This window comes from Triticum urartu, chromosome 7A, assembly GCF_056163025.1.
Source record: "Triticum urartu cultivar PI428250 chromosome 7A, HENAU_Tu73, whole genome shotgun sequence".
In the NCBI taxonomy this organism is placed as follows: domain Eukaryota; kingdom Viridiplantae; phylum Streptophyta; class Magnoliopsida; order Poales; family Poaceae; genus Triticum; species Triticum urartu.
In genome coordinates this window covers 143,312,853-143,338,741 of record NC_141879.1, presented here as the reverse complement: position 1 = coordinate 143,338,741, position 25,889 = coordinate 143,312,853, and the positions used below count along the sequence as shown (strand labels likewise).

The window sequence follows — 25,889 nt, the reverse complement described above, 5'->3', positions numbered from 1 at the left end:
GGCAGAAAACAATTCGTAGCTAGCAATGCAAAAATACGTAAAATAATTTTTTTTAAGTATGCAATTTGCAGACCAAACATTTCTAACTTTAATTATGACCTATATATATAATGCAAAAAATATTTGCTAGCTTTGATAATGGCCTATAGAAACCCTTTTGTATTGTTTTTTAAATAACATATATAAACGACATTGTATTCTTAAAACGTATTGGATTAGAATATTTTAGATTGTTATTTTTCAGGGGCTGAGCAAATGTTATTTCTAAGTCGACCAAGATGCAGCATAAAAAAGAGAGTAAATGATCTGTGACATCTATTTGCACATCTCAAAGACTAAAATCCACATAATTTTCAAGTTTTGTAACCATCTAATTCTTCATCAATAAAGAATCAACACTTCTCATCATTTACTAATGGATAAGAAATTTTTATTTACTAAAGAATGTACACTCACAACCATTTATAATACTTTATGCCCTACGAGAAGAGTAACGACTTAAACTATTCTGAAAGAGCATATTTTTTAATTACTGACAAATTGACAAAGGTAACTGAGACAAAATTTATAGTTGCAAAAAATGTGTTGTTTTACAAAAATATTAATCAATTTGTATCTTTCTATTTTTCAATCATAGTTTTTTTGAATTACTACCAAGAATTAGGCATTAACTTCCCATTTTGTACTAGACATACATCAATTTATGCTAGCCCGTGCAGCTGCACGGGTTGACGACTAGTAGTAGTAATTAGAATGGATTTACTTCTTTTATTGTCACTAGCATCTTTTCCCTTCCACCCTCTCTAGAACTTCTTGAAGCCCTAAGACAATTGTTGCCAACAGTCTGGAATGGAACATTTGCAATAGTTCATGTAGGCCATTTCTATAACAACATATCTCTAAACCCTTTCAGGGATGGTTCAAAGCAAAACTTAGTGGCAGTCCATATCTTCCCCAGAGTCTAGAAGTAAAGCACAATGATTTGAACCTCCTTGCAAGAGGAATAATAAAACTTTGGGAATAAATCCTCATAAGTTGAAGAAACCAGAACGCTATCCAAAATTGGGTCATGCTACTATTAGAATGGAAAAGGGATAAGTAAATAAACAAGAGAGGCTAGTGTTTATCCAAAGTAAAGAGCCAGGCCATCTTGTCAAGCAAAGGAAATGCTTTCCATACATGGCAGCGAAGAAGATAAGGGTAAGTGCGTCAAAGAAAGGTGTGTTGCATGGGATTCATTAACAAAGGGATAGGGATAAGGGGTCGCGCGTCCAAGACAACCTTTCATTTTGTTGCGCCATGGAATCCCCATCTTCCAATTCCTCTTATAGAGACCGTTAACTCACTTGCCTTATTTTTAGATTACTTCAAAGCCAAAAACAAGACAACGGGAAGTCACCAGATCTTTGCCAATGGCGACAATGGATGGCGTGGGCACATCTACAAACCGCAAAAAAAACCCACACAACCAGCTGGTATAGTTTCCAATATTGATATGTAGTAGTACTAGTAGAAGGTAGTTCACTTTAGAGTTCTAGCAATGTTGATGATAGCAACACAAAAAATAATCCCCATTTGAGTTGATTTTGTAGGACATTCTAGTATTTAATCTAGCCAATGTGGATCCTAATCCAGGTACAAGGAACCAAATTGATGAGTATGCAACCCCGGAAATACGAGGGATGTTGTAGGTGTGGTGAGGTTTCTCCTTTTGCAAGGTCTAGCTTTTCGTTGGCACTATGCGATTAGCACATCCAAGATCAGGGGCAATTTCCTTCAGATGTTGGATTGGTATGCGTCAAAATGCAAGGATGTTGCCGATGTGGTCAATGAAATGTTCCTGGCAATCATCCAATGACTTTTCATATGATCCAAAAAAATTGTGCAGAAATGTGCATAAGTGACTACAAAAGTGATTGTGAATGAGTTTGGCGATGGTAATTTCTCTCTGTGTGTGGACGAGTCTCGTGATGTATGGTTAGACATCAAATTATTGTAATTGTGAGGTTAGTTATTTGGATTTTACACTTCCATATTATTACCATCCCCTTGCACATCTATTCTAATTTATATGTTGTTGATTGTAGGCCCATGAACCAAAATGGGGAGTCTTTGAAAATGTTGCTTGGTGTTGAGCATGTTGTTAATACTACATCTGCTTCTTAGTAAAGATCATTGGATGAAATACTTACTAAACATAATTTATCCATGTCAATATTGAGAGGACAAGGATGTGATGGTAATATGCATGGAGAACTTAATGGTTTGAAGAATTTGATTCTAGATGCCAACCCTTATGCTTTTATGTGAATTTTTTGCCCACCAAGTTCAATTGGTGGTTCTTGGTGTTATTAAAGGAGTTCTAGCTGTTAGTGATTTCTTTGGTTATACAAACAAGATTTTCAACATGGTTAGTGCTTCTTATGAATGATTACAGTTTGCAAATCCAAATAGTTGAGTGCATTCAACCATTATACAATTCTAGTTGCACATACTCTCTTTTTAGGTAAGTGCCTCATATAGGTGGAAAGATGCATTGTCGAGGAATCATCATAACAACTTGGTTTCACAATTAGAGAGAGGGGAGATTATGCCAAGGAAAGGCCAAATATAAAGAGAAACCTGTTGATATACATTGGGGGTCACACCACAAAACTCTAATCCAGATCTTTCAAATGTGGAATTCTATAGTCGAAGTGATTCATGGTATCGCTATGATAGTGATTGAGGTTTGGCTTCATGCTATATAATAAACATGGAAACCTTTTAATTTGTTTTTATCTTGCATTTGATGCTTCTAGTGCTTGGTCTAACTAATGATCTGCAAGAAAAATATCATAATACAATTGGCGCTATAAGCATGATTGTCTCGGTGAAGAGTCTATTACAAAAGTCGAGAGATGATGGGTGTGGGAGCCTCTCTTGATGGCTACTACTAGCTTATGTGCTGCAGAAATTTTGTAGTGCCCAATATGGATGACAAGGTTTCAGCTAGAGGTTGCCCAAGAAGCTCAAGAAAAATAGTTACTTGCTTCCATCATTACAAGGTGACCATATTCAATGACGTGTTGGATAGAATCATAGTTGAGATGTATAATTGATTTAGTGAAATTTCCATGCGGTTGTTAAAGTGCATTGCCTTCCTTGATCCTAGAGACTCATTTAGCAAATTTGATCACTATAAGCTAGTTGAGCTTGCAAATATGTACTCTATTGATTTCTCTTCTCAGGAGTATTGTATATTAATTGATCAACTCAACATATAAATTGAGGTGGTGAAAAGAAGTCCTGAATTCTTGGCTTGTGATAGTTTGAGTTTGCTTGCTCTAAAGTTGGTACAACCTAGACACCATTTGGTATTTCCATTGGTTTATCGCCTCATTACACTTGCATTGATATTACCGGCGGCAACAACATTAATTAAGAGTGTTTATTCATCCATGAATATTATTGAAACCAATCTTTGAAATAAGATGGGTGATGAATGGCTCAATGATCTTATGGTTTGCTTTGTTGAGCGCGAGATATTTGCCAAAATCAATGACGAGCAGACTACGACACATTTTCATGCTTTGAAGCAACGTCGAGGCTAGCTATCTCGACCACCTTGTGATATTTCTACAACTACATCTTAGATATATTAGTCCAATCTTATCAAAATCTACAACTCGCTTATCACACTCGTGCAAATATTTAGATTCTATTTTTTGCTTCACATGTTGTAGGTGTCACTTGGCATCGTGTTAGTAGTTTCATAGATATTTTTTAAGCTTTTCCATATATTTTTTATGTTTTATCCTCCGTATGTAATTGAATTCCATGAGTTATTTTTACGGTAAACTCCACGAGTTTTAGTTCAATAGACTTATGATATGTCTCCAATGTATCTATAATTTTTTATCGTTCCATGCTATTAGTATCAATTTTGTATGCTTTATATGCCATTTTATATTATTTTTATGGACTAACCTATTAACTTAGTGCCCAATACCAGTTCTTGTTTTTTGCCTATTTCTTTATTTCGCAGAAAAACCATACCAAACAAAGTCCAATCACGATGAAACTTTACATGATTTTCTAGACTAGAAGATAACCTAGAAGCTTTGGGGAGAGACCAGAGGACTCCCAAGGGAGTCAAAAGCTCAAGGAGAGCGCCCCTAGGGGGAGGGCCGCCATCAGCACTTGTGGCGCCCATGTGGCTCTGATTGATCTAATTCCTGGTCTATAAATTCCTTAAATGCAGAAACCCCCAAAGTGAGACCCGAAACAAATTTAACGCCGCCGCAAGCCTCTGTTGTTCCGTGATCCCATGTGGAGGACTTTTTTGGTACTTTGCCGGAGGGGAAAACCATTGGGGAGGCAATCTTCATCAACATTGCTGCCTCCATGATGACGTGTGAGTAGTTCCCATAGGACCTATGGGTCCACTCCATAGTAGTAGCTAGATGGCTTTCTCACGCTCTCTTTGATCTTCAATATAATGATCCGTTCCGAGATCTATTCGATGTAACTTTTGCGGTGTGTTTGTTGGGATACGATGAATTGTGGGTTTATGATAAGATTATTCATTGAAAATATTTGAGTCTCTTGTGATATTTATATATGTGTGATTTTATAGCCTTGTATTCCTCTCCGATATATCTATCTCTTTTGGACAATTAAATCGATTTATCTTCAGTGGAGAGGTGCTTGGTAGTAGGTTAAATTTTGCGGTGTCCTTACTTTGTGACAGGAGGAGTTGCAAGGTAGTGTTGCTACTAAGGGTAAAATGATCGGGCTAGAACATATTAATTGATCTTGCTTTGTCTACATTATGTCATCATGCTTCAAGCATTACTCTGTTTATTATAAACTTAATACCTTGCGTTGCATACTAGATAGCGGTCAAGGGGTGGAGTAATAGTAGTAGGTGTCAGTAAGATTAAGGGTCTACTTATCACAGACGTATTGCCTTAATATTGATCATGCCATGAAGAATCATAATAACTACGAGCTTTTCTATCAATTGCCCAATAGTAATCTGTCTACCCATCCTTGATACACTACTGCAGGATGCTGCTAACGCGACACTACATTTAGAGACCCTTCGACAAAACTGTGTGCGATGCATTAATCACGAACGGTGATGTAAAAAACCATAAAAAAAGATGCAAAACGTTTGCGATGTCGGATACATCAAACATGGTTCATATTTTAGTTGCTTGTGCGATGCAGGGCATACGATTCAGTTCAATGAACTGTTTGTGATGAGGCAAAAGAACAGAAACGGGCAGCTAGATGAAGGTGTGTGCTATACACGACATGCTGTTCACTCGGATTAACTGTTTGTGATCAGGCAAAACAACAGAAACGGTCATCCAGATCAAGGTGTTTGCGATTGAGGGCATACACATAATACAGATGAACTGTTTGCGATTAGGGAACACAACAAAAACGGTCAGCCAGATCAAGGTGTCTGCGATTGACGGCATACAATTCACACGGATGAACTGATTGCGACTAGCCACAACAAATAAAAACAGTTAGATAGATCAATGTGTGTGCGCTAGACGAACATATTCTAATTAAAAGATGCGTGCGCGATGGTAAAAACGGGCGCGCACAGTTGATGGAACAAGATGTGTGCTGACGTCGCCTATTGCGGTGCACCCTATGGTGTAAACGCCACGTACGCAGCCGAGAACATGTGCCCACATTATGCCGTCCGGGAATAGTGCTGCACTTAGAATTTATAGAACTGTCAATAAATTTTGAGTCTGCGTCTCGTCACATTCCAAATTACTACCACGCTATATTTAATTACAAACCTGTTCACATCGATCAAAACCTAAACGGCTTCCCACTTAGGAGCGTATCAGTACTCGGTTATTAATACTACCTACTCCAAGATGACTGCACATTCCTCATCAACTCCTCATTCACAAAAACAAACAAGTCATTCATCGTCGTTCCCTTGCGTTTGCCATGGCCCGCATGAGTTCTAGGTCGAGAGATTACTACGAGGAAGAGGCAAGCATGGAAGCGGAATCACGAGAGATGTCCCGCCTTGCTGCGATAGCAGCCGACATGTCTCGCCGTATGGCCGTAGCAGCATAGAGGTCCCGCCGCGCCGCCGAAGCAGCACAGAGGTCCCGCCGCGCCATCGATGCCGCGGACTAGTCCGGCCGCACCGCGGAAGCAGCAGAGATGTCTCGCTGCACCATGAATGTAGCAGAGATGTCCTCCCACGCCACGGCCGCCTGAGAAAATGTCTTGCGGGCATGCGAGGACTCTCATAGGCGCATGTGCGCTATGCTCGATGACCTGATGGGTCGGATCTCTGATTGGATGAAGCTGCAGGACGAGATGAATGCCTCGTTTGAAAATGCTACTAGCGTAATCCGGGGACTAGGGGAGGACAGGGCGAAGCTCCGCACCGAGCGTGCCCAGCTGAGGGTGAATATTGCCAGAATGACAAAGCAGCACGAGGAGACCACTGCCTTGTTGAAGAGGACCGACATCATCATCAAGAAACTAATGGACGAGAATGCCATGCTCCGCATCAAGCGCCAAAGGCTGGTGGAGGAATCCGTGGATGCTCTCAAGCAACATCTTGAGGACATGAAAGAGCTCATTACCACTCGCCGCGAGCACTAGTCTCCACGGTCTGCAGCAACGCATCAAGAAAGTAGAGATCCGCGAGCCAGATCGTTGTCTGTGTCTTCCTTCTTCTTTTGCCCTTGTGTATTTCGGGCGTTGCCGCATGTTGCTTTTTAAATTATATTCCTAAATATGTAAGACAATTATTATCCAATGTCATCGTCCTTATATTCATCAGTCTTGCTATAAGTCCCAGTCGATGCTATATAGGTCCGTCGGATCTTACATCAAGATCCGTGCAAAACTTTCTTTTCAGATTTCCTTTTTTCTCTCTTAAATCTCAGTCGACTGAGACATAGCAACGCCATTAAATAGGGGCTCGGGCCCCATTAATGGAGACGTTGGGAGAGAGGTGGGCCGTGGGCGGCGGGTAGAGGTCAAAGGGCTCTCCTCCCGATGAGCATGCGCAGGGGTCTGATCGCACGCCTCCCGTACTCAAATAACTACCTCACACGAAACCTCCTAGCCAGTAAAGAAGGGGACACGTGGCGGCACGTAAATGGTAAGTAGAATGCCCACAATTTCAACAATACTTGTGCTTCCGATTGTAATGTGATAGCACTTGTTCCAAAATGACTTTGTTGATTGTTAATGTGTGCGCCTTTGCAAATCGGACACAAAATGTACCACAACATGTCGGTGCCATGTCATGACACCATGCTAAGTTTCATGATTTTCAGGCGAGTTTTGGATTTACGGGAATTTTAATACAAAGTTTCTCAATGTTTCCGGCCAAGCCAAGACGCCCATGTGTTTGAATTCCATTCCCATTTCTTGCATGTGACCTAGAAATTCTCCCAAGTACACATAAATGATTTTCAATTAACTTTGGCGCATTGAAGCATGTGCTTGTAATTCAAATTTGAATTATGTGCATTAAATGCCTGGAAATTCGATTATTTTATAAAAAAGGCCAAATGAACCCGGAATAATTCCAAAATTTAGCACAGAACTCCTATTGGTCTAAGCTGCCTGTGTAAAAAAACAAGGTGGGAGAAGGCAGTGTATGTCATTTCGCACACGGAGGTGACACGTTCTCTCTCGGAACCACGAGCCTTCTTGAGAGAAGGTCCGGTTTGCAAGAAGCTTATACTAAAGCTTGTCCTAATTCGGCCAAAAAATTTACCACAACATGTTGGTGCCATGTCATGATAGCATGCCAAGTTTCATGATTTTCATGCGTGTTTTGGATTTACAGGAATTAAAAAACCAAGTTTCTCAATATTTCCGGCTGAGCCACAATGCCCAGATGTTTGAATTTCATTCTCATTTCTTGCATGGGACCTAGAAATTCACCCAAGGAAACACATGTGAGTTTTCAACCAACCTTGGTCCACTGGAGCATGTGCTTGTAGTTCAAATTTGAATTATTCACACTAAATGCCCAGAAACTCAATTAATGCATAAAAGGGGCCAAACAAACCCGGAATAATTCCAAATTTTAACATGACACTCATATAGTTCTATGTTTCCTCTATAAAAAATCAAGGGGGGGTTGGGCAGCGTATGTCATTTTGCACACAAAGGTGACACGTTCCCTCTCGAAACCATATGCCTTCTTGAGAGAAGCTCCAATTTGCAAGAAGATTATACCAAAACTTGTCCCAATTTGGCAATTTTTTACCACAACATGTTGGTGCCATGAAATGACACCATGCTAAGTTTCATGACTTTCAGGCGAGTTTGGGATTTACAGGAAAACCAAGTTTCTCAATGTTTCCGACCGAGCCACGATGCCCAAATGTATGAATTTCATTCAAATTCACCCAAAGACACACATGTGATTTTTCAACAAACTTTGGTGCACTGGAGCATGTGCTTGTAGTTCAAATTTGAATTATGCACATTAAATGCCTAGAATCTCAATTAATGCATAAAAATGCAAAACGAACCTGGAATAATTCCAAATTTTAACACGACACTCATATAGTTGCATGTTCACTATAGATAAATGTTCTAGCAATTCAAACACCATCCTTTCCCTCAGTAACACCATTTTGTCTTTCAAAATAGTATGAAAAAATCAGGTATACCACAAACAGTTTACTAGCAAGAATCGTGTGGGATGCGATATAAAATATCTTGGCGCACCGTCTTGTCTGGCTTACGCAGGAAACTTCGTCGTCTACAGTCCACCGCCCGCGCTTGAACCACACTTGCGTGCCAGTTTCTCGCGGCACCGAGCAAAATTTTTCTGCCACCGTGGAAATATCTATCTCCCTGTCCCCCCACCAAAAGCCACATTTCCACTGTTCCTCCTCGCTTTCCATGTTCAAACCTTCACTGCTACTTCCTGGCAGCACTGCCTCCTCGCTGGTGACCCTTCTTCTTGCTGCGTGGCCTCGTCGATATGGTCAGGTAATCCACATCCCACCCACACCATCCTCCTCCTTCCCCGTCCCACATGCCCCGACGGACGGTGCAACACCTTCCACCAAAAACACTGGCCCCGTCCTCCAATTAAGCGCCGCCCATAGCCATTTTGCACGTAGTATAACATGGAGCTCAGTAGCATCTGGCAGTGGAGAAGCAAATAGTGGCCGAACGCGTGTACGAGGTCGCTATGGCTGCCATGCGTGCCAATCGCCAGATCTTGGAGGAGCACCTCGTAGTCGAGACCACCGTCGACACCGCCACACGGTTGTCTACATTAAAATAATGTTTGTTCTGTTTTCTCGAGGCCACCACCAGTGCCTTCTAGTGATTTGTCCTCCGTAATGTTAATATGCAATCTGATATTCTGAAATGTAATGTTCAGTTAACAATTTGGTCCAACAATTGCTACATTTCGTAGTACTATTCTCAAGCATTCTTGGTTTTGTTAAGTATCTTATCTTCTAGTATATGTTATATTGTGCAATGTCGTGCTCAGTTAACTGTTTTGGTTCATTTGGCCTGCTGTCTAGTTAACTGTTTGGTTCAATTGCGCTGTTTGGTTCAATTCTGCAATTTGATTTTCATTTGTTGTTGGTGCAATTCTGTATTGTTATGCATGTGAGAAATAAATCGAATTTGGTTGTACTCAATACATATTCTACTGATAGTATGGCAACTCTCAGTTAACCTGATCAAGATCTTCCTTATATTTGTTGCAGGGAAACAATGGGAGACATTGCGGTTTACCATCGAGGTTTGCTCATGCATGGTCCTTTCGCTAATAACACATTATTGTGCATTTGCAAGAATCATTCTAATATTTAGGCTTCTTACAATTTGGTCTTGCACATGTAGGTCCTGCTATCAGAGGCTTAGACCCACTATTCGACCCATTTTGCATATGGGGAAATGAGATGTCCATGGATATCAGTCAAGTCAAGAAACTCAGAAAGATTGTCAGGATAAAGAAACTTGGGACGAATAACAGCAAGATCTTTGTTTGCACAATCAAGAAGACATCAGTTAACTATAGGATGGTACTGACTCTTTTACCTTCTTTTTGCCCCTTGCGCCATTTCAAAATTTATAACAACAATTTATGCATATCTTTGTTTTGAGTAATTTTTAAAGTACTTCACCGATTATTACCTCTCAAACCACCTTGATGGTCAAGAGGTGAGGAAGGTATTCATTCAACACCCATGGTACAATATTGAAGTCTTTCTGAAGAGGACGAAGGTTGGGCAGGCAATTATCCATAGCCACTGGCCTAAAGTTCCAAGGACATTCAACACCACTGAAGGCTCAATATCCGCCTCCCTCTTCTGTAGTTTCCCAGATGAGATTCATCTATCTATTTACCGTGTATGATGCTAATTTTCTAAAGGTTTTCGATGTTGCATGTGAAACTTGGTGCTGTTGTGTAATGGCATAGCTAGCTATATCCCTCCTTGGTGTAATTGAGTGCTGAAGCTATCTAATGTAATTCGACTATGAAATCCTGGTTGCCATTATACGAATATAAAATATATGGTGTGTTTTATAAGAAATGTCAATATGATTACTACATGGATTATCAATAATAGGCTAACTACCCTGCTTATTGGGGTTTTCTATTGCAGACGGTTACCTAGACAACACCATGGGTGATGGACTCAAACAATGCACAAGGTTTCTAGAAAGTAGGCGTGTTGGATAAACTAACAATCACACATGACTTCCGGCAGAGAACTGTTTGCGTTAGGCCACCTTGCACAAACATTTCCACACAAAAAACTGTGTGTGATATACATATGAACGAAAATATTTTTCTGGTATTCACTGTGTGGGATGTATATAGGAACGGAAACGATTGGGCTTCAATGCCTTGCCCGACCCCACACGACCTCATTTTGCCCTCGACGGTTTTTGGGTCATGTGGGAAGGACCCCCCTATCGCACACACTCACTAGGCGACGGTTTAAAACTCCATCATGGAAAGGGGTAAAACCCGTTTGTATAGCATGTCTCTGTACCAGTGATATGCTCATGAGAGAGATGCCTCTAGTGAATCTATGGCCCGTGGGTCCATATTCCATATTTACTAAAACCCTAAAAGTACATGCTGCAATTTATTTCCTTCTTATTTTTCTTTTGTTTTATTTTATCTATCTACCACTATCAGATTTAATCCTTACAATTGGCGAGAACAAGGGGAATGACAACCCTCTTACATTTGTTGGGTGCAAGCATTTCCTTTATGTGTGTAGGTACTGTTTACCATGTTTGTGTGGTGTCTCCTACTGGTTCGATAAACCTTGGTTCTTGGCCAAGGGAAATACTATCTACTACTATACTACACCACCCTTCCTCTTCGGGGAAATCCCAACACTATCACAAGTAGCAGAAGAATTTCTGGCACCATTGCCGCCAATACTTCACCAAACAAATACAGGTTCCTTCGCTCACATTTATCATTTGCTTTTTTTCCTTTCTTTGCCACTTGCCTTTTTATTTGCCTTCTCTTTTGCATCTCTCCGAACATATCTAAAAGAACTAAAATAACAAAAATATTTAGGCTGCTATCGTTGCTTGAGTCACCACCATGTCTACTAAAAAAATACTAAGTTGTGAAATTTCTCAAATACTAATAATAATGATTTTATTAGTAAACCAATTGCTCCTCCCGCCACTAGTGCAGAGTCATATGATATAAAAGCTCCTCTGTTAAATCTTGTTATGAAAGAACAATTGCTGGAAATCCTATTGAAGTTGCTGCATCCCATCTTAATACTTTTGTTGTATTATATGATATGGAAAAAATGAAATATTTGGATAATGATATTATGAAATTTAAATTATTTCCTTTCTCACTTAGAGGTCGAGCTAAAGCGTGGTTTTCATCTTTACATAAAAATAGTATTCATTCATGGAACAAGTGTAAAGATGCCTTTATTGCTAAATATTTTCCTCTCTCTTAGATAATATCTCTTAGAAATCAAATTATGAATTTTTTCAGCAACATGAGCAAGAACATGTTGCATAATCATGGGAAAGAATGAAATTAATGATTAAAGATTGTCCCACGCATGGATTATGTTTATGGATGATAGTACAAAGTTTTTATGTGGGACTCAACTTTGTTTCAAGAAACCTTCTAGACTCAATTGCAGGTGGAACATTTATGAGAATAACACTTGGAGAGGCCAGCTTCTTGACAACATGATGGAAAATTACTCCCAATGGCACACTGAATGCGCTCCAACTAGTAAGAAGGTAAATTTTGTTGAGGAAGTATCCTCTTTGAGTGAGAAAATTGATGCTATCATGACTATGCTTGCTACTAAAAAAATGCTCTAATTGATCCCAATGATGCTCCATTGTGTACTTTGATTGAGAAAAATAATAATGCTATTGATGTGAATTTTAGCCCAATGAATATTTTCAATAATAAAGCTTATAGAGAGAACTTCAATAATCCTAGATCGCACCCCGGTAATACCTCTAATAATTATGGTAATTCATATGGTTATTCATATAATAATTATAGGATACCTTCTGAACTAGAGAACAATACTAAAGAATTTATTGGTTCTCAAAAGACTTTCAATACTATGATTGAAGAACAATTGACTAAAGTTGACGATATGTCTAGAAACACGGATAGACTTGTGCATGATGTGGATATTCTTATAATAAAAAAATTCCACCTAATAAGGATAAAATATCTGAATCTTTAAAAGCTATCCGAGTCTCCATTGATGAAAGTAGAAAAAGAACTGAAAGGCTAAGAGCTAGACGTGAATTTCTAGAAAGAAGTTTGCATATGTTTTCCATGATAACAATAATGAAGAAGTTAAAATGATTGGTGTGTCATCTATTGAGTCTCTATTTACTAATATCAAACTTGATGAAGGGATTGGAGATGAGTCAACTTTAATTAAGAGGTGTCCCGATAATTCGGAGGGTGATGATCATAATGCTAAAAATAATAAAAGTGGGTTTGAAGAGGTTAAAACTTTAGATAGTGATGTGCCCACTACTTTGTATTACAAGGACTTCCATTTTGATAGCTGATCTTTAATTGAATATATTTCCTTCTTGCAATCCATGATCAATTCACCTAATGCCTATGAACAAAGCAAAGTTTTTACTGAACATATCGTAGAAGCTCTTATTAAATCTCATGAAGAGAAACTTGGAATAGAATTAGCTATATACGAAGAAAGTTGCATGATGAATGGGAACCAACAATTAAAACTAAAATTAAATATTATGAGTGCAATGCTTTGTGTGATCTAGGATCTAGTGTTTCTACTATGCCAAAAGCTTTATACGATGTCCTAGGTTTCACTAATATGGATGAATGGTCTTTAAATTTGCACTTAGCGAATTCTACAATTAAAAATCCCTTGGGATAGAATTAATGATGTGCTCATAATTGCTAATAGGAATTATGTACCCATGGAGTTTATTGTGCTTGATATTGGATGTAATCTTTCTTGTCCCATTATACTTGGTAGACCATTTCTGAGAACCATATGTGCAATAATTGGTATGAAAGAAGGTAATATATGGTTCAATTTCCATTAAAAAGGAATAGAACATTTCCCAAGAAAGAAAATAAACCTCCTTATGAATCTACAATGAGTACCACCCATGGTATTGCTTTGAAGGATGACAATACATGATACTATGCATTATGCCTAGCTAGGGGCATTAACAATAGCGCTTGTTGGGAGGCAGCCCAATAGTAATCTTTACTTTTATTTTATTTTTTGTGTGTCAACAAGATTATTGCTACTGTAATTATTATGTTTGTATCTTTTCTTATGAATTTTGTACCAAGTAAAGCCTTTAGGATTATTTGGATGATTGCTGATTTGATCCTGTGTACAGAAACTTCCACATCCAGTATTGGAATTATCATTCTATACTCAAACATGATAAAATCCTAAAAAATTAAACATTATTTAACTTCAATTTTTTTACATTGTCCTAATTTTTCAGAATTTTTGGAGTCTTGGAAGTACGACTAAAATTTCCATCATATTACGTATTGTTTTGTTTTAGACATATTCTGTTTTTATTGCATAGTGTGCTTGTTTTGATATTTCTATTGATTGTATTGGGGGTATAAGTCATGGAGATGATAGAATACAATAGTTATTATGCACAAACAATTATGAATATATTTATGACAGTACCTATGTTAATGATTTATTTTATTATACTAATGAATCTCACTAGGTTTTGTTGAGTTTGTGTGATTGAAGTTTTCAAGTTTTGGGTGAGATGACGATGGATGAAAGAAGGCATCCCCTCTTTTGTTGAGTTTTGTGGCAAGAACCTAAGCTTGCGGATGCCCAAGGCACCCCAAGGTAATATTCAAGGAATATTCAAGCATCTAAGCTTGGGGATGCCCCAGAAGGCATCCCCTCTTTCATCTCCAATCTATGGTAATATCACTCGGATTTTTCACCACATGATGTGTGTTTTTATTGGAGCGTCGTGCATTTTTATTTTATTTTTTTGCTTCTTTCCACAATCATTGTTTCCGATCACACCAATTATGAGAGACGCACGTTCATCATAATTTATATAATGCTCATTGAACTTCACTTATATCTTTTGAGTTGAGGCAATTGCTAATGTTCTTCACTTATATCTTTAGAGCACGACGATACTTATATTTTATAGAAATCAATTGCACTCTCATTCTTCACTTATATCTGTTTTAGAGTTGAATAGGTAGTGGTAATTTGCATGAGTTATATGGTTGGTCAAAAAATGATAGGTATACAAGAGTGGTATAATAAAAACTTTCATGTAGATAACTTAATATGATGTGTTTGATTAATGATATTGAGGTTATAATATGAAGGTTTACTAGTTGATAAACATTGTTTAGTAAAACATATCGGTCTTAAGGTTTGTGATTTCTACCTCATTAAAGTGTCGGTTATGGCATGTCGTGGAAGTTGGAGCATAATTTATCCTTGATTGATATCCATTATGTTGTTGGATCAAGGGCGCGTGATTGTTAAATCCTACCAATCTCCTCCCTAGGGAATGCATGTAGTACTTTGCTTCGAGGGCTTATAGATTTTCACAATAAGTATATGAGTTCTTTTATGACTGATGTGCGTTTTTGGACTATAAGCACTTCCACCATTCCATAATTTGCTAGCCTCTTTAGTACCGTGCATTGCTTGTTCTCACCTCGAAACTTGGTGCAAACTTTGCCGGTGCATCCAAATCCCATGAAATGACTTGCTCTTTCACACGTAAGATTATATATCCTTCCTCAAAACATCCACCATACCTACCTATCATGGAATTTCCATAGCCATTCCAAGATATTTTGCCATGCAACTTCCACCGTTACCATTCACATGACTTGAGCATTCATTGTCATTTTGCTTTGCATGAGCATATAGAGCTGACATGATATTTTGTGGCAAAGCCACCGTTCATAATTGTTATACATGTTATGTTAGATCATTGCACATCTTGGTACACTGCCATAGGCATTCAAATGTAGTCACATCGTTCAGTTTATCTACTTGTAAGTAAGTAGAAGTGTGATGATCATCATTATTAGAGCATAATCCCAGTAAGGTAAAGAATGATGGAGACATATGAGTCCTTGAAAAAGTGGGGATGAGGTTCATGATATTGTTCTAAAAAATGAGAGAACAAAACAAAAAAATAAAAAAAGAGAAAGGGCAATGTTACTATCCTTTTACCATACTTATGCTTTAGGTTAGCACCATCTTCTTCATATAGAGAGTCTCCATGATTTTTCACTTTCATATACTAGTGGAATTACATTATAGAACTTGGCTTACATATTCTGATGATGAGCTTCCTCAAATGCTCGAGGTCTTCATGAGTAAGCAAGTTGGACGCACACCCACTTAGTTTCATATAGAGAGCTTTCATACACTTTAGATCTACTGCATCTGTTGCATGGCAATCCCTACTCCTTGCATTGATATCAATTGTAAGGCATCTTCATTGCGTAAGGATACGCTAAGTTGATGCGAGACTTCCTCATCTCTTGTCTTCCCTTTTAAACACCTACCATCATTCTCTTTGCCATCCAAAGTGCTAAGTCCATGGTTCACGCTCATGTATTGGGTGGAGTTGAAAAAGCTAAAGCGATAAAAAGTATGATACAATTGCTTGGTTTGGCATTGGGGTATTCATGATTTATACTTTATGTTAGGAAGACCAAGCTATGCCATGCATACATGATTAAATGAGTAGGAATAACATTCTTTAGCACTCTTTATTTTGAAGGGTGATGATTATTTTCTAGCATTCTTGCATATTATCTTTTTATATCTATTAAGTCATCGCTTCACGACATTCATACCGAAATGAATTACACTATTAAGACATGTTAGGTAGCATTTCACATCAAAATTCTGTTTTTATCATTTACCTGCTCGAGGACGAGTAGGAATTAAGCTTGGTGATGCTGATGTGTCTCCAACGTATCTATAATTTTTGATTGTTTCATACTATTATATTATCAATATTGTATGCTTTGTATGACATTTTATATTATTTTTTTGGACTAACCTATTAACTTAGTGCCTGGTACCAGTTCCTGTTTTTTACCTATTTCTTTGTTTCACAGAAAAATCATACCAAACAAAGTCCAAACACGATGAAACTTTACAGTGATTTTTTGGGACCATAAGAGACCCTAGAAGCTTCGATGAGAGACTAGAGGACTCCTGAGGGAGTTACAAGCTCAAGGGGCATGCCCCTAGGGGCACCATCAGGACTTGTGGGGCCCTCATGGCTTTGTTTGACCTAATTCCTGTCCTATAAATTCCCTAAAATCCAGAAAGCCCCAGAGAGAGAAATAACACAATTTTATCGCCACCACAAGCTTCTGTTCTTCCGCGATCCCATCTGGAGGCCTTCTCTGCTACTCTGCCGGAGGGGGAAACCATTGGGGAGGCAATCTTCATCAACCTTGCTACCTCGATGATGATATGTGAGTAGTTCCCACAGGACCTACGGGTCCATAGTAGTAGCTAGATGGATTTTCTCTCTCTTTTTGATCTTCAATATAATGGTCCCTTTGGAGATCTATTCGATGTAATTTTTGAGGTGTGTTTGTTGAGATCCAATGAATCGTGTGTTTATGATCAGATTATTCATTGAAAGTATTTGAGTATTTTCTGAGATTTATATATGTGTGATTTTATAGCCTTGTATTTCTCTCTGATCTATCTATCTCTTTTGACCAATTAGATCGATTTATCTTCACTGGGAGAGGTGCTTGGTAGTAGGTTCAATCTTGCGGTGTCCTTACTCTATGACGGGAGGAGTTGCAAGACATGTATTTGTATTGTTGCTACTAAGGGTAAAGTGATGGGGCTAGAACATATTAATTGATCTTGCTTTGTCTACATTATGTCATCGTGCTTCAAGCATTACTCTGTATGTTATGAACTTAATACCTTGTGATGCACGATGGATAGCGGTCAAGGTGTAGCGACCCGACCCGAATGGATCAAGTCTCTGTGCTTAAGTGTCATCCCTGGATCGGTATGCTGACACACATAGTACTCGAGGATTTATAACAGAGGTAAATCACATGTATAAGTAACGTAAATACTATTACCTCAATCCAAAAAGCGGAAGTGACAAGGTTGTAGATTCCCATCAACACCAACGGCAAAGTTGAGTGTAGAAATCGTAACCCTAACGTATCACTTACTCATCGTAAGAAATCCTGCAACATGAGACGTTGCAGCCACAAAGGGTCAGTACATTGAATGTACTGCCAAATTCACACCAGAGGATAATGATGAAAAAAAAGGCTACCACTACATGCATATTTGGCTGGTGGAAAGGCTCTAGGGTTATAATGTTTTTGCGAAAAGCCAATTTTTCCCTACTACAAAGGAATAAATTTTATTTAACTATCATGGTGGTTGTTAAACATTGAGAATGGTTGACAGCATTCTCAATCCCAATTAAATATCATCATTAAAACCCAACAATATTCATTTAAAGTAACGTGATGAGATTCACATGATAATTCAGGTACTAGATACTCAAGATGTCCATAACCGGCGACACGGCTAATCATGATTAGTTTATACACTCTGCAGAGGTTTGCGCACTTTTCCCCACAAGACTCGATCGCCTCCGTTTGGTTTCTCGCACTACATGGTGTTTGAGAAGACGGATGACCAAGACATAGTCTTTCAGAAGCGCTAGCACCTTACGATGGATAGACCGTTACACCTACTTTCCCCTACATCTGCTAGTCTACCATGTAAGAGTTCGCACGACTTGATCAACTATGCTAGAGCCCATAATAGCTTGTGGCTGCACACGGAAGTTTCTAGTATGAATAATCTTATGATCCCTTTGAGCCTGGGTGGCGGTCCATAAAAAAACAGGCAATCCTGGTCTACCCAGGTGCCTAGACAGGCAATCCTGGAATAACCAGGTGCCTCAATCCACCCAGATGTGTGTTTAAGTTGCCACCTTAAGTAAACCATTAATTAACAATCTCACATCTGTCATGAATACTCTCAAAACCCAATCCACGTCTACGAGCATAGCATGGCACTATAAGCATAATGTAATAGTAACTCCCAAGGTTTGAATGCAGGGCAATAGGTTCCTACCTCATCAACTACTTCCCAATACCCACAATTTATCAATCCTACTCACGCAATGTTTGAGGGTGAAACTAATGCATAAAAACTGGGTATGAAAGGGGATATGATCAAAGTGTGAACTTTCCTGCAATGTTGATGAAGATGATTCGCACTCATAACTCTTGATAGATCTACTCGTCACACTCCGGTCAATCTATCATAAGCAAGCAATAGTAACCACACATAAACAATCACTCAAAAGATCAGAAAGAACGAAGAAGACGATTCGGAAAACATCAAAACCAAGCAAATAACTTTTGCAGCATAAAACAATTTCTAATAGTACCAAAATTAAGTGAATTTGGCCTTATCAGAAAGTTTAGGTCAAGAGCTTCCATTTACAAAAAGAATCAACTCAAACGGAGCTATGAAACTCAAGTTATGACCAAACGAAGTTTGAATTCAAATCTGATCTAATTTAAATTTTAAACTTTTCAAAAACATGTTTGAGTTGGATTACTGGATAGAGGAGATCATAACGAAGAAGTGGGCGTTGGTTTCGTTGGATTTGGACAAACGAGTAAAAAGTTATGGCTATTTGAAAAATCAGTGCCAAGCTGTTTTACGAAAGAAAAAATAGCTACGGGCTAGGGTCTAATGTATAAATACGTAGACTAATTGATAATCTAATTATTTTATCATATTAGTCTAAAAATAATAAACTACGGAGGAATAAGAAGAAGAAAAAAAACAAAGAAAGATACCTTTATAAGGCAGAGAAAAGATGACTTTGGAGAGAAGAGAAAATTTCTAGAAGTCGCGCCGGAGAGAAGAAATATATTTTTTCTTAAATGAATCTAGTCAAACCAAAATATTGATTTAATCCGAATCGTATGATTTTTGAAGGCTCTATGGGTCTATATTTATTGATGGAAAAGAGGGCTAGGGGTCAAAGGCTAGGCAATGTGGGACTAAACGTAGACGAAAATATACGAAACAGAGAAGAAAAGAGGCGGATGGGCCTAAAGGCCTTCGGCCGGCTGCGCGCACGCTGCGGTGCAGTTTTTTTTTACAAAATTCGGCCTAAGAGAAATAAAAGGCTGGCTAGGCCTGGCCTAATTAAGAGAGAAAAAAACAATGGGGCGCCAGAAGCTATTATACTGCGCATGTAGGCGATAAATAAATATGGGCCGCACGTACAGTTTTTTTAAATAGAAACAGAAGGAAAATCGAATAACAAAATAAAATAAAAATTTTATATAGGCATATCATATATGAAAATTTCAGAAAAAGATTTTCTACCACATGAACATTTTCCTAGCATTAAATAAAATTCACACAAATTCAGATAATTCAAAGAGTGCTACTGGTCTAATAAAATCCAATAAAATCATTTTAAAAATATCAAAATGATTTCAAATTTATTTCTCTCCAATTTTTTGTTGTAGGGAATCATGTTACCCTAATTTCCATATATTTTATTTTTGGAGAAAAATAATTTGAATAAAATCCAAATAACTCCAAATTAAAAAAATAATTCCAAAAGACTTTGAATTTGATCCTTTGAAACTCCCAACTCATATTTCATATAATTTGAAGAAGTCATTTTATCTCCTCTCATGAAAATCATTGAGTTGCATAAAGTTTCAAAATTGGAAATATTTTCCAAATGAAATTCAAATATTTTCAACACCCCTTGTCATTTAAATAAATGGAAGAAGTCATGTCATCTTCTCTCGAGGGTTTCGTGGTGAAAAGAATTTGAATTCACGGAGATCACGAATGAAAAATGAAAGTTTGGGAAAGTCCTTTTATTCCCTCTCATTTAACTTTCAAAAATGTTTCGAATTTCACTCAATTTCACACAATCAATCAAACAATCAATCAAATCTATCTATTTATTATAACATTCCAAAATTTAGAATTTTGGGATGTTACAAACCTACCACCCTTAAAAGGAATCTCATCCTCGAGATTCGGAGAGGCTAGAAAGAAATAGGTTAGGTTCGGGGTCTCTTCAAAATTTCATCAATCGTCTCCGGGGTCTGGGGTGCTACCACCCTTAGAAGCATGGTTACTGTTCCATCAAAACTCATATACTCCATCCTTATTCTTGACAGTGTCGGTCTTCTCAGATCCTCGAGAAAATTCCTTCTCTGAGCTCTTCCGGTAGTGGCATAACCTTTTCCTCAATTCTTCTGTCTTTCATCTAGGTAAGGTTCTTCCGAGACTGGGTCTTCTTAGCTGACGGGTCTGGCGCCAATACTAATCAACTAATCGATATCTCATGGTGGTCAACAATTTATGGTTTCTCCTGCAGGAAATGGGTCTGGGTTGAGCCTCACCGTATAACCTACGGTTGGCAACAACTGCCTTGTACAAGGAGAAAAATACCTATACCATTCTAAGGCTTAAACAAGGTTTTGATCGTCGTCACTCTACTATAGGTAAGTCTCTCAGATTTACCATCCCACATAGCAAGGCGAATAATAAGAGTAAGTCGGTATGGTGATCAATCCATCCCGCACCCAAATCATTATCTTGTATACGGTTTAGCGAATCTCGCATTCTAACACTCGGTCATCCTCACAAGCATGGCAGAATTTCTCTTGTCGACGAACCAAGTTCGGATATATCCATAGATTCTGCAAGCCAGACAAACATCTAACGTTTCTTCACAACTCTCAGGTTTTGCGTTACTCCTATAAAATCGTCTGCCGACAAACGTAACTTCTTCCAGGGTTTTTCCTTCAGCAATAGTGTGCTTGCTTCTTGGCAGGTTCTGGGGCCTGTGGGTTATGGCCCATCTCATCACTTGTAGTCCTTGAACTTATCATCGGGCAACTGATCATTGTTCCAACTTCCAACTTCCTAGTATTCTTAAATCCATCCAATTGTACTGTCTTCCTTCCTTCTATTGGCACCAAACTAAGACATGATTACTCAGATTCATCATGGAGTTTCCATTGATCCATATTTCTGGCATCATACCTCCTTTATGTCCAATAGTAATTTATCTCTTCATACTCGTGTGATATCCCTCATTCCGAGATAAAAACTTATACTTATGAAGTCCATATTCCACTTCGTGGAACATCATTATCCTTTCCAGGGTCAAGCGTCCTTACACGGGAATATTGGCCATCTCTGCATGGCACTTCTTCAACTGGGAAACGTGAAACACATCATGAACTCCCGACAGTCCTTCGGATGACTCCAACTTGTTGGCCACTTCTCCCATACGCTCCAAAACTCGGTATGGTCCTACAAATCTTGGGGCTAACTGTCCCTTAACTCCAAATCGTTTAACTCCTCGCAGAGGGGACACACGAAGACATGCTCTGTCTCCAATTTCATAGACTACCTCCTTGAGTTTTTGACTCTACATAACTCTTCTTCCTGGACTGAGCTACCTTCAGTCTATCTCGAATCAACTTAACATTCTCTTCTGACTCCTTGATCACATTTGGTCCAAACAACTGACGGTCTCCAACTTCATCCCACACACTCTTGGGGCATCACACATATCGAGACAAAACTCGTATTCATTTTGTCTGAAATCCACTCAGTGGAGTATCCTTATCTTTTCCAGGGGTCAATGGTTCTTACAGGGTACTACACTCTTAAAATGCACAAATCTTCCATAGACCATATTTCTCATATCCTCAGAATGGCCAAAATTCTTCTTCATAGAGTAACAACTCATAAAATCCATATCAGTACCAACGATGCTAACTTTATTCATTCTCAAGTGATTACAATCTCTCGCTTTTCCATTACATGTCTCAACTCAACACCTCAATGTAAAAGAAAATGTTCTCACTTCTACTACTATACTTCTCACAGACTCAATTATTTATCACAAGTCTCCTTCTCTTTGGGATAATCTCTGGCAAAGTGCCCTGCTTCATTACAACGAAAACATATTACTTCTGACAAGTCTCGAGGTTTCCTTTTTGGGCAACTGTTGAGGTAGTGCCTTGACTCCTTGCACCTGTAATAGGTGATATGACTCAGATCCTTCCTGGAATCCACTCTGCTTCTCTTTCTGGACTTTTCCATTCCAATTAGGGCTTCTATTTCCTGCGGGTCATATTCTACTTCCTCTGTCGGGAATTCTACTAGATCCCCATTCAAACAATTTTGGGAGATGTGTCCTTCTTCTCTACATGAATAGCAAGACTTAGTGCAGGGTTTACTCGGGTCTTCTTTAGGTGTGTCCTCCATCTCTTCCTTCATCACAACTTATTCTAAAATTTCCATGAGGGCTCCTTTCATTACTTCTTTCTTCTGCTGGATGGTTCGTTGTATCATGGGATAAATGTGACACTGAGTAGGATAGTGGGTAGTCCCTTCACACAAGAAACAAGTAATCTGCCTAGTTGGGCATTCTTCAACTGGGTGACTTCATTCACAATTAGGGCATTCATCCTTGTGTTCTTTATGGGTGTGTCCTATTTCTCCACAAATCTTGTATGCACAAGGTTTCTTCATATCCTTTCCATAAGGCTTCAACTTCTGGGACACAAGCCAAGACTTTGGCAAAGTCAACTTAAATTCTTTCCAAGTGGTTACTCCTTGCCATCCATTGATGGTTTGGTACATCCTCCACCAAGTAGCAACACCTCTTTCAAAGCACTAAAGAGCATGTTGGGTCATATCCTTTCCGACTACAGAGTTATTCTTCATGTGATCCTCCATGTTCTAAATCCATCGGTCCGTCTCCAATTGACTTATCAGTCCAGAAAATATAAGCTCATCTTCATTCATCCTCTATTGGGTCCATGTGGGTTTGGGGTAAGATAAGAGAGAGGGAGAGGGATACACACAATACAAACAAAAGTTTTGAAAAGACAGATTTTATTTGTGGCCGTCGGGAGAAACATCAAACAAATGACAGCTCACAAAAGTCGCATCTAGCGTAGGTATATAACAGGGGTTTGGTCTTCTAAAGGTCAATAAATCTTCAACGTCTCCAAACTCTTCAAGCCTTGTTCATGCCTCCAATGGCTTCTTCAGATCATGCTTGTCTTTCTCAAGTTCTTTTACCAGATCAACTCTGTTGACGCAAAGTCTCTTGTGACGTCCTTCAATATTCTGGAGTTGCATTCCAAACTTCTGGGTTTCAACATCCTTGGCGTGAACCATGGTCCTACTGTCCTTCAGTTCCTGACGAATCTTCGGTATCTCGAGGTTTTGCTCCTCTAGCTTGGCTATTTTCAACTTTTGGGTCCTGAGTTCTTCATGAAACGCTTCCTTGTCAAAATATAGCTTCCTGCAGTCCATCTTAAACTTCTTGATGTAATTCTCCAAATCCTGGTGATACACCAGCTAAAGTTAAAACTTTGTATTGCCGATGGGTGCTCCATCAGCCTTCTACCATCCAATCCTTCCATGCATATACATGCTTAACTTAGCACGGTGACAATAGCATAAGCGGGAGATAACTTCATGGATAGCTGTGTTTCTGCTCTTGTCATTTCCATGAGCTATCATTCCATAGTTGATATCTCCTGCCTTAGGGTTTTGTTGACAAATCCTTGAGTTTTTAACTCTACATGCTCCGGTCTTTCTCCGATACACCTTGATCTCGGGTATTGACAACTTCCATAGTCTGCCAAGTTCCATAAGGGTAGCCTTCCTAGGTCATACAAATCTGGGAATTCTTCAGAGTCTTCAAATTCTACTTGTCTTCGGTCTTCAACCGTTGTAGTTTCCATTATTCAGATGCACAGAAAATACTCTTCATTCTGAAGTGGTCTTAGTTGTCCGATATCTTGTACTTCTTGGAGTGGTCTCATCAGTCGAATCTTCGTGTGGTCAAAAGGGGAAAGGGGTATGGTCTCACTAAAGGGAATTTTTGAATAAGCTCAGAAGAGAAGAGAGGTAAAAGATCTTTTTAAAAGGGAAAGTTTTAGAGAAAATCCTTTCTATGGGCTTGCCAGTTTCTAGGGTCACGTCCTATAGTCAACATGTGCTCTGATACCATCTTGTAGCGACCCGACCCGAATGGAGCAAGTCTCTGTGCTTAAGTGTCATCCCTGGATCGGTATGCTGACACACACAGTACTCGAGGATTTATAACAGAGGTAAATCACATGTATAAGTAACGTAAATACTATTACCTCAATCCAAATAGCGGAAGTGACAAGGTTGTGGATTCCCATCAACACCAACGGCAAAGTTGAGTGTAGAAATCGTAACCCTAACGTATTACTTACTCGTCGTAAGAAATCCTGCAACATGAGACGTTGCAGCCACAAAGGGTCAGTACATTGAATGTACTGGCAAATTCACACTAGAGAATAATGATGAAAAAAGGCTATCACTACATGCATATTTGGCTGGTGGAAAGGCTCTAGGGTTATAATGTTTTTGCGAAAAGCCAATTTTTCCCTACTACAAAGGAATAAATTTTATTTAACTATCATGGTGGTTGTTAAACATTGAGAATGGTTGACAACATTCTCAATCCCAATTAAATATAATCATTAAAACCCAACAATATTCATTTAAAGTAACGTGATGAGATTCACATGATAATTCAGGTACTAGATACTCAAGATGTCCATAACCGGCGACACGGCTAATCATGATTAGTTTATACACTCTGCAGAGGTTTGCGCACTTTCCCCCACAAGACTCGATCGCCTCCGTTTGGTTTCTCGCACTACATGGTGTTTGAGAAGACGGATGACCGAGACATAGTCTTTCAGAAGCGCTAGCACCTTACGATGGATAGACCGTTACACCTACTTTCCCCTACATCTGCTAGTCTACCCTGTAAGAGTTCGCATGACTTGATCAACTATGCTAGAGCCCATAATAGCTTGTGGCTGCACACGGAAGTTTCTAGTATGAATAATCTTATGATCCCTTTGAGCCTGGGTGGCGGTCCATAAAAAACAGGCAATCCTGGTCTACCCAGGTGCCAAGACAGGCAATCCTGGAATAACCAGGTGCCTCAATCCACCCAGATGTGTGTTTAAGTTGCCACCTTAAGTAAACCATTAATTAACAATCTCACATCTGTCATGAATACTCTCAAAACCCAATCCACGTCTACGAGCATAGCATGGCACTATAAGCATAATGTAATAGTAACTCCCAAGGTTTGAATGCAGGGCAATAGGTTCCTACCTCATCAACTACTTCCCAATACCCACAATTTATCAATCCTACTCACGCAATGTTTGAGGGTGAAACTAATGCATAAAAACTGGGTATGAAAGGGGATATGATCAAAGTGTGAACTTT

At 38.9% G+C, this 25,889-nt stretch overlaps 1 pseudogene; it reads left to right on the top strand.

The window, feature by feature from the left end:
* Positions 1–1,421: 1,421 nt before the first annotated feature.
* On the top strand, positions 1,422–3,593 carry LOC147958627 (uncharacterized; annotated as a pseudogene).
* Positions 3,594–25,889: the final 22,296 nt, after the last annotated feature.